Below are 14,811 nucleotides of genomic sequence, written 5' to 3' on the forward strand. Positions count from 1 at the left end.
GGACACAACCAAACCATATCATTACTTTTTGAAATACTTTTTAAGACATAAGTAGGGAAAAAATTTAAAAAAATAAAATTAATTGACACCAATCAATATTTAGCTAGTTACTTTCTCTGTCTAGACCTCACTTTTTCCAGTTGAGTCCATCAAGTTCTAGTATTGTGTGATTTCTCCCTTGACTATATTTTCTCCACAAAGTATTTCTTCATTTCCTTGCTTAGAAAATTTTCTTAAACTCTGGATAACATTCAGTACTTTCTTAACATAGTAAATAATATGCCACACCTCCCAGTCTCATCATCCCACTTCAGTTGAGTTTTCTTATCACCACTCTACTTAATCTGTTATTGCAAATGTTAACAATGACCTCCATTTTATTAAATCAAATGGATACCTCTCTGTTCTCAACTTCTAAATCTCTAAGCAGCATCCAATAAATTGTTAATCACTGTATTATTCTTTAAATTCGGTATTCATTTGGTCTCCATGACACCACACTCTTGGTTTTCTTTCTAGTTCTCTGGATTCTACTCTTCAGATTTCTCTTTTTTGTCCTGCTTCTTCTGACTGAGTGACTCACACTTATTCCTGGAATGTCTGCTAATTTACATCTGTACTTTTAAAATATAGTTAATTTTTTAAATTGACCAATAAAAATTGTATATGCTTATCATGTAAAACCTGTTGTTATGAATTATGCATACATTGTGGAGTGGCTAAATAGAGCTAATTAGCATATAGATTACCTCACATGCTATTATTTTTATGATAAGAACACATAAAATCTATTATTTTAGTGATTTTCAGGAAAACTAATAAGTTGTTATTAAATATAGTTGCACTCTCATGTTCATTACACTCCCAAGTTCATTGCAGCATTATTCACAATAGTCAAGATATGGAATAAACCTAAGTGTCCATTAACAGATGAATGGATACAGAAAATATATATACACAATTAATATATACACATATGAAAATATATATACACATATGAAAATATATATATGCTATAGTCACCATGTTGTATTGTAGATCTTTAGAATTTATTCCTTCTGTCTAACTTAAATTTTGTATTATTTGACAAATATCTTCCCAAGTTTCTACTCACCAACACCTGAAAACCACCCTAATACTTTCTGCTTCTGTGACTAACTTTTTTAGATTCCACATATAAGTAACATTGTGAAGTGTCTGTCTTTCTGTGCATAGCTTCTTTCTTTTAACATAAATTTTAAGTCCTACAGATTCATCCATGTTGTCGCAAATGACAAGGTTTCCTCACTTTAAAGGCTAAATAGTATTCCATCGTGTATATGTATTTTCTTTATCCATTCATCTGTTGATGGACACTTAGGTTTATTCCATGTCTTGACTATTGTGAATAATGCTGCAATGAACATGGTAGGGCAGGTATCTCTTCAAGATATTGATTTCATTTGTTTTGAAAGTATACCCCATAGTGGAATTATGGGACCATACAGTAGTTCTATGTTCAAATTTTGAGAAATATCTGTACTGTTTTCCCTAATAGCTCTACTAATTTACATTCCCATCAACAGTGAGCAAAGGCTCTCTTTTCTCCACATTCTCACCAACACGTATTTTTCGTCTTTTTCATTATAGCTATTCCAAAAGGTGGGAGGTGATATCACACTGTGGTTTTAATTTGCATTTACACAATAATTAGAGTTTGAGCATTTTTAAAAATACAACTGTTGGCCATTTGTATGCCTATTTTGAGAAATGTCTTTTCAGGCCCTTTGCTCATTTTTTTAATTGGGTAGTTTTTTTTCTTGCTATTGAGTTGAGTTTCTTTTTTTTTTTTTGATTGAAAATAAGTCTAATTTTCTTTTTTTTTTATTATACTTTAAGTTCTAGGGTACATGTGCATAGCATGCAGGTTTGTTACATATGTATACTTGTGCCATGTTTGTGTGCTGCACCCAACAACTCGTCAGCACCCATCAATTCATCATTTATATCAGGTATAACTCCCAATGCAAAGTTGAGTTTCTTATAAATTCTTAGGTACTAACCCTTTATAAGGTGTATAGTTTATAAATATTTTTTCCCATTTTATAGGTTGTCTTTTTACTCTGTTTCCTTTGATACTCAGAAGTCTTTTTAGTTTGTTGTAATCATATTTGTCTACTTTTGCTTTTGTCATCTGTGCTGTTGGAGTGAGGTCAAAGAAATTATTGTCCAGACCAATGCATGAGCCTTCTTCTCTAAGTTTTCTTCTAGTAGCTTTACATTTTCCGGTCTTATATTTAAGTCTTTAATCTATTATATTTGATTTTTGTATATAGTTTGATATAAGACCCTAAGTTTATTCTTCTTTATGTAAATATCCAGCTTTCCCAATACCATTTATTTAAGAGACTAACATTTCCCTATCCCATGTTCTTGCAACTTTAGTTGAAAATCAATAAACCCTAATTATATGGATTTATTTTTGGATTTTCTATTTTGTTCCATTGATCTATGTGTCTGTTTTAGTGCCAATATGATGCTGTTTCAATTCCTATCATTGTATAGTATATTTTGAAGTCAGGTAGTGTAATATCTTCAGCTTTACTATTTTTGCTTAAGGTTGTATTGACTATACAAGGTTTTATGTGGTTCCATACAAATTTTAAAATTCTTTTCTATTTGGGGAAAAAAATGTCATTAGAATTTTGATAGGAATTGCATTGAATCCACAGATTTCTGTGGGTAGTAATGGCATTTTGACAATATTAATTCTTTCAATCCATTAACATAGGATATCTCTCAATTTAGTTGTGCATTCTTCATTTTTTTCATCAGTGTTTCATAGTTTTCAGTATATTGGTCTTTCACCAATATATTGGTTAAATATATTGATAAGTAATTTATTATTTTTTTTTTTAGTCTTTGGAAATGGGATTGTTTTCTTGAATTCTTTTTTTTAAAAAATAAAATGAAGATATTTTCTTAGTACAAGTGTATACATGTGCAAACTTGTTACTAACAAAATAAGGAGGAAATACTCATGACAATTATATTTCTCACTTCTTCAACTGGTCTCATGGTCAAAGATAGTTTGATGATACCTTCTACTATCCATTCTGTATTCTCTTTGCCTTCAGCAAGCACCTCAGCAGATCATTCTTTTTTACCTGGTAGGTTGACCCAAACCTTCATTTCTGAAGTTTCTGGGCCATTTGTAGTCCTGCCTGGATTGGGCTTTTATAGTTTTCCATTGACCTTAATCACATGGCATAATAATACTAACAGACGACCTAAGGAATCTCCTGCATTCCACGCATACTCTTCTGTTACCTCCGTTGTGAAGTAGCAGAATGACTTTATCTTAATCTTCTGGGTCAATCACCCCAGCCAATACTATAACTCCCTTCTTAGCCTATTGACTTAGGAGGAGCCCAAAGTGTCCAGGTGGCAATCTTAACTTCTAATTTAATGGAATTGTTGTCATGTATCCTGGTGGCAGTGTTACTCCTTCTGAAACTAACACCTCTCAGCCAGCAGAATGTAATGTCATGAGAACAGGAAGCAAAATTTTAGTTAGTAGGTCACTAGAGGATATGGTGAGTGGTGTCATTTCCACTTCCACTCCTTGATTCCTGGACCTGTAAATCTTGTCTATGGGAGGAACAGTACCATATATTGGAAGCTGATTCAGAGCATGTGCAGCCTTCTGGAGAACTTTTCCCCAGTCCTGCAAAGTATTGTCAATTGCTTAGCATTGTAATAGTGACTTAAAAGACCATTCCACCATTCTATCAATCCAGCTGCTTTAGGATGATGGGGAACACGGTAAAACCTGTGAAATCCATGAGCATGAGCATGAGCTTACTGCTTCATTTCTTTAGCCATTAAGTGAGTGACTTGGTCAGAAATAATGCTATGTGGAATACCATGATAGTGGATAAGTCATTCTGTGAATCCATGGATGGTAGTCTTGGAAGAAGCACTGCATGCAGGATAGGCAAACCCATATCTGGTGTAAGTATCTATTCCAGTCAGGACAAACCTCTTCCCTTTCCATGATGGAAAAGGTCCAATATAATCAATCTGCCACCAAGTAGCTGGCTGATCACCCTAAGGAATGGTGCCATATCGAGGGCTCAGTGTTGGTCTCTGCTGCTGGCAAATTGGGCATCCAACAGTGGCTGTAGCCAGGTCAGTCTTAGCAAGTGGAAGTCCATGTTGCAGAGCTCATGTGTAACATCTATCCCTTCAACTCTGGCCACTTTGTTCATGAGTCCATTGGGCAACGACAAGGGTGGATGGAGGAAGAGCCTGAGTTGTGTCCACAGAATGAGTCATCCTTTCCACTTGATTATTAAAATCCTCCTCTGTTGAGTTCAACCTTTGGTGAGCACTCACTCAAGCAGTTCACAATTTTTTACCACTCAGAGAGGTCCATTCGCATACCTCTTCCCCAAATTCCTTTGTCACCAATTTTCCAGTGATGCTTCTTCCAAGTCCCTGACTTTACAGCCAAACTAAAAGCTACAGATGTGTGATCGGTATATTGTCGCACATATGACCTTTTCTTCTTCCAAGCAAAATGCACAGGGAGGTGCACTGCTTGAAGTTCTGCCCACTGGGAAGATTTTCCTCTGCCACTGTCCTTCAGGGATGTCCTGGAAAGGGGCTGTAGTGCTACAGTAGTCCACTTTTAAGTGGTGCCTGCGTATCGTGGAGAGCCATCTGTAATCCAGGCCCTAGTCTTCTCTTCCTCTGGTGATTGATCTTAGGGAACTCCCAGTGAGTCCATCAGTGCAGGCTAGGCCAGGGGAGAAAAGGCAGGGTAACAGGAGTGGAGACCATGGGCATTAGAGCCACTTTCTCATATAACTTGTGCCTTCAGGACCTGCTGGAGCCCAATCAGTTATATACCACTTCCATTTGATGATGGCATGCTGCTGTGCATGGCCCACTTTATGGTTGTATGGGTCAGAAAGCACCCAGTTCATGACAGGCAGTTTAGGTTGCATGGTGACTTGATGACCCATAGTCAAACATTCATTTCCTACCAAAGCCCAGTAACAGCCCAAGAGTTGTCTTTCAAAAGGAGAGTAGTTATCTGCAGAAGATGGCAGGGCTTTGCTCCAAAATCCTAGAGGGCTCTGCTGTGATTCACCTATGGGGACATGCCAGAGGCTCCAAACAGCATCTCTGTCTGCCACTGACACCTCAAACACCATCGGATCTGCTGAGTCATATGGTCCAAGTTGCAGAGCAACTTGCACAGCAGCCTGGACCTGTTGCAGAGCCTTCTCCTGTTCTGGACCCCACTCATAACTGAGAGCCTTATGTCACTCATTAAATGGGCTGGAGTAACATACCCAAATGAGGAATGTGTTGCCTCCAAAATTCAAATAGGCCCACTAGACCTTGTGCCCCTTTCTTGGTCGTATGAGGGGCAAAATGCAGCAACTTATCTTCACCTTAGATGGAATATCTCATCAGGCTCTGCACCACCAATCCCCTAGAAATTTTACTGAGGTACACTGTCCTTGAATTTTAGTCAGATTTATTTTCCATTCTCTGGCATGCAAATGTCTTACCAGTCAGTCCAGTGTGTTTGCTATTTGTTGCTCACTGGATCCAATCAGCATAATGTCATCAATGTAATGGAACAGTGTAATATATTATGGAAGGGAAAATTGATCAAGGTCTCTCCGAACAAGATCAAGACCCAAAGCCAGAGAGAGTTGATATACCCCTGAGGTACAGCAGTAAATGTGTATTACTGACCTTGCCAGCTGAAGGCAAATTGCTTCTGGTGCACCTTATGGACAAAAATGGAGAAAGACATTTGCCAAATCAATGGCTGCATATCAGGTACCAAGAGATGTGTTAATTTGCTCAAGCAGCGAAACCACATCTAGTACAGCAGCTGTAATTGGAGTCACCACTTGGTTAAGTTTACGATAATCCACTATCATACTCCAAGAACCATCTGTCTTCTGCACAGGTCAAAGGGAAAGTTGAATGAGGATGTGGTGGGAATCACCATCCCTGCATCTTTCAAGTCCTTAATGGTGGCGCTAATGTCAGTTTTTTAGTTTTCTGTGTATGTGTCTTTCACTTCCTTGGTTAAATAAATGGCTAAGTAATTTATTTTTAATTTTTTAATGCTTGGGATTTTTTTGATTTACTATTTTTTTCTACATAGAGGCAGCTCTAATGGCTTCCATTTGGTCTTTCCCACCATAATAGACCTCACCCTACCAGTCAGGGAGCCAATATCGGGATTCTGCCAGTTGCTAAGTATGTCTTTGCCAACTATGCATTGTGGCACTGGAGAAATGATCATAGGATAAGTCTGGGGACACATTGGACCCACTATAAGTCAGACCTGAGCTAAAACTTTATTAATTACTTGAACTCCATAAGAGCTTACTTCAACTGGAGGACCACAGTGACGTTTTGGGTCCCATGGAATCAATATCAGCTGAAAGCCAATGTCCAGTAGTCCGGAAAATGTCTGATCATTTCCCATTCTTCAATGTATAGTTGCCCTGGTAAAAGGCCAGAGGTCTCTTTCAGGAAGGACGAGAGAAAGATTAACAGCACAAATCGTTGGTAGTATAGTGGGATCCCTCCTCAAAGGGAACTGACCTCCCCTTCATTCAAGGGGTTTTTGGGTCTGTAAACTCGTTCAAGACTGAAAATTGATTGAGGGGCCACGATTCTCTGTTTTTGTAATTCAAATTCGTTTTTTGTCCACTTGACCTGGAAGTTTTCTGCTTATATAAATTAAGTAAGAATGAAGTAGGCTTCCTATCAATTTCATTTCTAGGAACACCATGATTAGTTAGCCAATGTCAGAACTCTACACGACTCAGATTATTCTGATTGTTGCTTTGCCACTGTTGTCCATTAAGGTAATTATGCCCACCTTGCATTTGACAGTTGATTGCCACCACTTGTCCCCTGCCACCTTGGGATCCAATTATTCCCATTGCATTTAAATTTTATAGTTGAGTGATTGTGGTTCCCACTGTAAAATCTGGCATACAGAGAGGATCAATCACAGAGCTCTTCAAGGATGCAGGTTCTGCCCTCACATATTTATTTTGCAAAACATTGGTAAAGGATGTATCTTCTGGACACTCCTAGCTGAGATGAGTAGGTCTAAAGTGACTAATCCGTTACACCATATCAATCTCCCTAAGCCTTTGGATTCCTTCCTCTATATTAAACCAAGAGATATCAGGCATTTCCAGCTCACTCACCGTGGGCCATCTTTTGATCCATATTGCAGCTAACCAAGCAAATAAACTATTAGAACCTTTTTTATCTCCCCATACTGTGGCATTAAATGGAGAACTTCTGCTTAGTGGGCCCAAATCATTAAATTCAGCCTGAGCCAACTTTATGTTCCCTCCATCACTATCCCACAAACTCAATATTCATTCCCATGCTTGTTCTCCAGATTTCTGCTTATATAAATTAGAACTAAATTCAAGCAGTTCTTTTGGAGTGCAGCAAGTTCTGTGGATGTTCAAATCTCTTACATGAAAGGACATAGTATTTGCATATAATCTATGCACATCTTCCCATATACTTTAAATCATCTCTAGATTACATATAATAGCTAATAAAATGTAAATGATATGTAAAAAGTTATTATACTGTATTGTTTAGGAAATATTGACAAGGAAAAAGTCTGTAAATGTTCGGTACAGATGAAACCATCTTTTTTTTTAAAATATTTTGTTCCACAGTTGGTTAAAGTCATGGATGTGGAACCCATGAATATGAAGGTCTGACTGCAATTTTAATTTCTCTGTTAAAAGTTTCTTATTGTGTTATATTATTGTTTTCTTGATTTTATTATTTTTTCTATATATTTTCTTAAAGTTTTTTGAGTTTCTGTAAAACAAGTATTTTCAATATTTTGTCAGGCATTTAATACATCTACATTTCTTTAGGGTCAGTTACTGGTACTTTATTTTGTTCCTTTTGTGATGTTATGCTTCCCTAATTGTCCTTGATCCTTATGGCAATACAAGGGTATTTGCACACTGAAAGATGTAGGGATTTATTCCAGTATTTGCAGATTGGCTTTGTTTGGGAAAGCCCTTTACCAGTCAGCCAATCCAGAGATCTGGGAAGCCTATCTGGCATGGTTTACAGGTGGGCTTGCTACTTGGGATTTTGGGCAGGCTGGCATGGTGCCTTGTTTAGCAAGTAGGCAGCCTGATGCTTGAGTCTATGGGATTCAGCCTGGATCCTGGATTCACTTGGGTAGGCATTTTTATTTGGTCCATGGGAATGGGCTTTGCCCTTCAGTGTTCAGTGGCTAGCCAGTTGCTGGGGTGGACCAGGAGCCTGTGTTCACGGGAACTAGCATAGCACTGAAGGTTAGCATAGAGTCTCTTTATGAGAGTGGGCCTGTGTCCTGGGTCCAAAGGGGTGGCCTGAAGCCTGAGTCTACAGGGGTGGACCTAGAGCCTCAGTTTTTGAGAGCCAGCCTGGGATTGGGGTCTACTGCAGTAGGCCTGAACCCTGGGTCTGCCGGACCTTGTCTGGACCTGTGTCCATTGGTGTCTGGATCTCTTGGAACTTAACTGGAGCCTGAGGCTACTCTGGCACTGGGGTAGGTGTTGGACCCATGTCTGTAACAGCCAGTCTGAAGCCTGATATCAATAGTGCTACCTTCGCACCTGATGCCATGTGGGCTAGCCTGGAGCTTGGTGCTTTGTGAATTAGCCTAGAGCTTAGGCCCACAGAAGCAAGCCCAGAAGCTGGGTGTGTTGTGCTATCCTGAAAACTAGCTCTGTAAAGGTTGGCCTGAAACCTGGTTCCACAGGGGCAATTGTGGAGCCTAGGTGTATGAGGAGTGGCCCAGTGCTGGGGTCTATGAAGATGACCTTGAACCTTGGGTCTGCTTAACAAGGCCTAAACCTTAGGTCTGCTTAAGTATGGGGCTGCAGGGACTAGCCTGGATTATGGGACTGCAAGGATAGGCCTGGTACTGGGGAGGTCTGGAGACGGTGTTCATGGATTCCAGTCTGTTGCATTAGTCCAGAGACACTGACTTGGCACTTGTGTAGTACTGAAGCCCAGGGCTGTGTGGACATGTCTGTCTCTGATCTTGTCTGAAACCTGTGTTGGGCATGGATTCTGGGGTCACAGGGGTGACCTGGTGCTGGGTGGGCCTGGAGTCTATGTACAGGGCCCAGCCTGGAGGCTAAGTCAATGTGTGCTGGCCTGATGACTACAGTTAGAGAAGCTGGCCTAAATAATTACGTGGGTCTGAAGCCTGGGGCCTTGTGAGCCATCCTGGTGCTGGAGGTGGTCTATAGTCCAGAGCCAAAAAGGCTGCCCTGGTCCTGGAGGCAGTATAAAGATGAGCATAGAGTCAGAATCTGTGCATTCTGGACTGTTCCTGGGACTGACCCAGCACCACTGGGTACAGCCTGGCAGTGGAGCAGGCCCAGAGACCATGTCTGTCAGGCAAGCCTGGAGCCTGAAGTTATGGGATCCAGCCTACTGATGAAGCCTCAGCCTATAGGTACTTGCCTGAAACTTGGGGCCATTGGGGCCTTCTCAGTACTAGATTTTACTGGAATGGAGCTGATGTTGAGATCCAAGGCAACGTCTCATGCTCCTTTTCTTTCCCTTCCCCCAGGAAGGGAATATCTCTCTTTATGATGTGATGATTCAGAGAAGTAAGGTGAGTAATGTAACACTTTCCTTCCTACTCTTTTCTATGTGTCTTTTCTTATTTCTGTGCCACACCCAGTTATTATAATCTCTCACCTGTTTTCCTTGGCTCTTATGAAGGTATTTTTACACATGGATAGTTGTTCAAATTGATGTTTCTGTGGGGAAACAAGTGCTGGAAAGATCTATTCTGCCATCTTATTAATGTCTCAAAACCTATCTGTATTTTCATGCTATGTGATTTCCTAAAATCCAAGGACTCTAAATATCACTATATACCAATGACCCTTGCTTTTATATTGTTATCCAAGAAACCAAGAATACAATACATCTACACAAAACTTCAGGTTTGACATCTCTAGTCAATGCCTAAAATGTCATTGCAAGTTTATCTGTCCCAAACTGAAGTCTAATCTACAGCAATTCTCTTAATTCAGCATTGTATTTCATTTGTATTTTCTCCTCACTGCTTATCTTCAATGAGTTGCTGGCTAAATTAATATAGTGTTCTTCCACAAACACTAAGTGTTTTGAAAATGGAATTTATCATAAAATAATTTTATCAGCACACTGACAAGTAACACATTTTTAGTTATGTCACAGTTCTGTTTTCAGCTGTGAAATTTTTATTTTTTCAGTTTATATCCTCTGCCAAGAACTGTTTTCCATTCGTTACAAGAATGTTCACCTTTACTTCATGGGGCATGGTTATAGTGGCTGCTTTTATTTTTACTTATTTTTTTTATTTATTTATTTTTTCTTTTTTTTTTTATTATACTTTAAGTTCTAGGGTACATGTGCATAACGTGCAGGTTTGTTACATATGTATACTTGTGCCATGTTGGTGTGCTGCACCCATCAACTCGTCAGCACCCATCAATTCATCATTTATATCAGGTATAACTCCCCAATGCAATCCCTCCCCCCTCCCCTCCTCCCCATGATAAGCCCCAGTGTGTGATGTTCCCCTTCCCAAGTCCAAGTGATCTCATTGTTCAGTTCCCACCTATGAGTGAGAACATACGGTGTTTGGTTTTCTCTTCTTGTGATAGTTTGCTAAGAATGATGGTTTCCAGCTGCATCCATGTCCCTACAAAGGGCGCAAACTCATCCTTTTTTATGGCTGCATAGTATTCCATGGTGTATATGTGCCACATTTTCTTAATCCAGTCTGTCACAGATGGACATTTGGGTTGATTCCAAGTCTTTGCTATTGTGAATAGTGCCGCAATAAACATACGTGTGCATGTGTCTTTGTAGTAGAATAATTTATAATCCTTTGGGTATATACCCAGTAGTGGGATGGCTGGGTCATATGGTACATCTAGTTCTAGATCCTTGAGGAATCGCCATACTGTTTTCCATAATGGTTGAACTAGTTTACAATCCCACCAACAGTGTAAAAGTGTTCCTATTTCTCCACATCCTCTCCAACACCTGTTGTTTCCTGATTTTTTAATGATGGCCATTCTAACAGGTGTGAGATGGTATCTCATTGTGGTTTTGATTTGCATTTCTCTGATGGCGAGTGATGATGATAAACCTGAGAGAAACAAGAAATGGGGAAAGGATTCCCTATTTAATAAATGGTGCTGGGAAAATTGGCTAGCCATAAGTAGAAAGCTGAAACTGGATCCTTTCCTTACTCCTTATACGAAGATTAATTCAAGATGGATTAGAGACTTAAATGTTAGACCTAATACCATAAAAACCCTAGAAGAAAATCTAGGTAGTACCATTCAGGACATAGGCATGGGCAAGGACTTCATGTCTAAAACACCAAAAGCAACGGCAGCAAAAGCCAAAATTGACAAATGGGATCTCATTAAACTAAAGAGCTTCTGCACAGCAAAAGAAACTACCATCAGAGTGAACAGGCAACCTACAGAATGGGAGAAAATTTTTGCAATCTACTCGTCTGACAAAGGGCTAATATCCAGAATCTACAAAGAACTCAAACAAATATACAAGAAAAAAACAAACAACCCCATCAAAAAGTGGGCAAAGGATATGAACAGACATTTCTCAAAAGAAGACATTCATACAGCCAACAGACACATGAAAAAATACTTATTTTTTTTAAAAACAGAGTCTCGCTCTGTTACCCAGGCTGGAGTGCAGTGTTGCAACCTTGGCTAAGTGTAACCCCTGTCTCCCAGGTTCAAGCAATTCTGCTGCCTCAGCCTCTCTAGTAGCTGGAATTACAGGCATGTGCCACCACACCCAGCTAATTTTTGTATTTTTAGTAGAGATGGGGTTTCACCATGTTGGCCAGGCTGGTCTGGAACTCTTGACAGGTCATCCACCCACCTCGACCTCCCAAAGTGCTGGGATTATAGGCGTGAGCCACTACGCTCGGCGTAATAGCTGCTTTAAATGCTTTATTTTATAATGCCATCGTCTGGGTCATCTTAGCATTTACATTTTTTATTTTCTTTTCCATTGAGAATGGGACATATTTTCTTAGTTATTTATATGTTATATAGTGTGGGACTGTATTCTGGACCTTGTTGTGAGATTCCTTGCCTTGTTAAAATTGTCTAGAGAGTATTGTGGGGTTTTCTATTTTTGTTTGTTTTAGGAAGCAATAAACCTGGTACTGTTCAGACTGTATGTTGCTTCACATTTTATACGGGCAATGGAACCAATGTCTCTTCAGTTTTCAAAGTTTTGCAACCCTCATCAGGTACATCCTTCACATGAGCTTCTCAGTGGTTAGTTTGTATTTTGCATGACATTGTGTATTGCAGTTTAATTCTTGGAGTTTTTGTCATTATAATTTTTGTTTGTTCTCTTTTATATATGTGTTGCTTGGGGATGAGCCTCAACATGTGTTGATTCATATACAGAATTTGGAAAACATTTATTTCTGTCTCCTTCAAGATACTCCCAACACTCTTCAGATCAGAGGGGCTTTTATTTTTTTTCCAGGTTGCACTAGACAAAGGCACAGGTTCTCTCTCAGGATTTTAGGTGTCTAGTCTTTCTAATGCCACTGAATCTGTGCAGCCTCTTCTCTAGGACTTTCCTCAGGGAAAGACCAAGGGAGAATAAATAGAAAAAAAATAAAAATAAAAATAAAACAATGCATGTATTCTTCATACAATCTCTGCCTTACAGGGTTTTCTTTTATCAGTCCACTGACTAGAAGGAAATGGTTTCTATCAGAGGTTTTGGTTTCTGCACTCAAAGTGAAGTTCTTGGATAGGGTTCACAATTTGGTCAAAGCCAGGAGATAAACAAGGGGGAAAACTTAAGTAAAATATTTTTACCTGCTATTGTTCACATTTTGATATTTCCAGGAATTTTCTTTTTGTATTCTGTCCATAATTTTTGGTTGTAATCAATTAAGGAAATAGACTACAGTAACTTGCCCCATTTTAGTCAACAACAGAAGTCTTATTTTCTTTTTCATTTATTTTTTTTTTTACTTACTCTCTGTCTCCTTTTATTAAAGTGGAAGGTCTATGCATGCTGTCATATTCACCACTGAATATCTAGTACAAATAACAATGCTTAGTGAAGAGTGAATTCTCAATATTTAAGTGTTAAATGCATTAAATAATTAATATGTACTTTTCTTTCATTGACTTTCTTCAAAAAAGATGCAAATTATGGAAATATGAATTGTAGGACCTCTAAAGATCATCTGGCCTTCTTTGCTCATTTCGTGATTGTGGGTCCCTTCTCATGACACTGGAAAGTGGGCCTTCCATGATGTTCAATTTATGAGGATGGACATTGGAGTTAAAGAGTCACTTAGGAATTTGTATTAAAGGAGAGCAAAAATGAGAGAAAACTGAGATACTGTCTTGTACAGCCCTTAAAACAACCTCTCCCTGTATCTATGGCAATCATTATATGTTGTAAACCTTTATAAATGTAATTCAAGATCCCTAGATAATTTTAAAAATTCTGAACAATATATTTTTTAAAAATCAGTTCTTAGTAACCAACATTGAAGTTACATACTCCTTAACTTAAACATTATATAGGTTGCAATTTACCAGTTCTAAACTTTCTTCCTTTCTGGAGATGAAGTATTAAATTGCCCTGTAATTTATAGGAAGGAACACTGTGCCTATTTTTACCCTTGTTAGGCACTGAGGCTATTGAATTTACTTTCTACAGGAACACACTGATCATTAGGCTAACATTAGAGTAAAAAAAAATGAACTGAATTTAATGAGTAACTGGGGATGTGAGAAATACAACATTTCTAACAGAAAGTATCATAGAAATAAGATCAACACATCTCTTCCATGTCTGATGGATGAATCTATCATCTTTGTAGTCCCCAAAAAGTTTAAGAGCTTAGAGGCTGAAAGGGTCACAAAGAACCTATCTGGAAACATAGTTATGGTCTTTCTACCTCCATCTCTTCAGCTAATATCTTTCAAGGTTTGTTTAGTTCATGTAAACTATCTCTGGAGTTCTATTGGAGAACCTTAAGATATAGAGTTAATGTAGTGACATCCATAATATAAAGCAAGCATATAATTTATTATACAAACCAGGACACAAGAAAGAAAGAAGGTGGTACTGATAATTAGGAAAGAAAAACAAAAATGAACTGGAATTTCAGGACAAACCAGGATGTATGTTTTTCCCTTATGATATAGAACATGATGGACCCTCTATAATATCTAAGTCAGCTAAACTCACTGAAGTTAAAGTGTGTACCTTAGTATGTATTAAATCTATTTATAGTAAAAAAAATCTATTGAATATATTTAAAACCATAATTATAACAATGCTCAAAAAAGAAAAATAAAAAAATAGAATCAGTTGCCATTAGAGGTAGGGATCCAATATCTTATTTTCTAGATAGACAATTTTAAACATTAAGAATTCATCCTGACTTAAAGGAGTGGAGGAACAAGTGTAACAAAATTATGGCAATAAGTGTAGCAAATGAATATAGATTATGAGATATCTTACAATAGAATTGAGCTTGATTGTTAACAAGTTATTATCATAAAGAGTAAAATAAAAATCAAGGAAGGGGAGCATGTTTGGGGTTAAAAATGTAAAAGATGCAGGGCGCAGTGGCTCACGTCTGTAATCTCAGCACTTTGGGAGGCCAAGGCGGGTGGATCATGAGGTCAGGAGATCGAGACCATCCTGGCTAACACG

This window comes from Colobus angolensis, unplaced genomic scaffold (assembly GCF_000951035.1).
Source record: "Colobus angolensis palliatus isolate OR3802 unplaced genomic scaffold, Cang.pa_1.0 Scaffold646, whole genome shotgun sequence".
NCBI lineage: Eukaryota > Metazoa > Chordata > Mammalia > Primates > Cercopithecidae > Colobus > Colobus angolensis.